A 940-nucleotide genomic window follows, 5' to 3' on the forward strand; every position below is an offset into this window, starting at 1 on the left:
AAAAAAGGGGGAAAAGGATGAATGAAAAGTTAAGAAAGCGGAAGAAAAAAAAAGGTAGGGAATAGAAGGGAGGAGAGGATAAGAATTAATAAGAAAAATAAGAAATGGAGAGACAGAAGAAAAAAAAAAAGAAGGAGAAAAATTAAAAAAGGAAATGAAAAAGGGAGAAAAAAAACAAAAAAAAGGGGAAAAAAGTAATGCAAAAAGGTAAACGGGAAAAAAGGAATTGGGGGGGAAAAGAGATCGAAAAACAAAGTGGAGAAAGGAAAAGGAAGAGGAAGGAAAATACCCAAGAAGTTCAAAAGAGGAAATAGGAGGAGGGAAAAGACAAAGAGATAAAATAAAAAAGAGGAGAGGAAAAAAGAGGGAAACGAATACAAAGTAAACGTAGACAGGAGAGGAAGAAGTTGAAGAAAGAAAGAAAGAAAGAAAAAAAAAGCGACAAAAGAGATTAAAAAAAGGAATGGATCAATCTCCCCTCTTCGAAAAAACCCCCCCCCTTTCCCCAAAACCCCCCCCCCCTATATCCTACCCCTCCCCTTTTGGGCCCATACCCTCCCCCTTGTCCTAGTAACCCCTCCCCCTTTCCCTGAAACCCCTCCCCCCCATCCCATTAACCCCTCCCCCTTTCTCCCAGTAATTCCTCCCTTGTTCTCTGAAACCCCACCCCCCTTCCCAGAAACCCCTCCCCCCCCTTCCCAGAAACCCCTCCCCCCTTCCCAGAAACCCCTCCCCCCTTCCCAGAAACCCCACCCCCCTTCCCAGAAACCCCTCCCATGTCCCTGTAACCCCCTCCCCCCTCCCCCTCCCCCCCTTCCCCTCCCCCCGGTGTCACTCCCCGCTGAATTGCGCGCGAGAGAGAAAAGAAAAAGCTTTGTTTTTTTTCGTGGATATAAAAAACGGGCATCGAAACAAGTAATGGGGGAGTTCTGAGAATGAG

Source organism: Penaeus monodon, chromosome 15 (assembly GCF_015228065.2).
Source record: "Penaeus monodon isolate SGIC_2016 chromosome 15, NSTDA_Pmon_1, whole genome shotgun sequence".
NCBI classification, from domain to species: Eukaryota; Metazoa; Arthropoda; class Malacostraca; order Decapoda; family Penaeidae; genus Penaeus; species Penaeus monodon.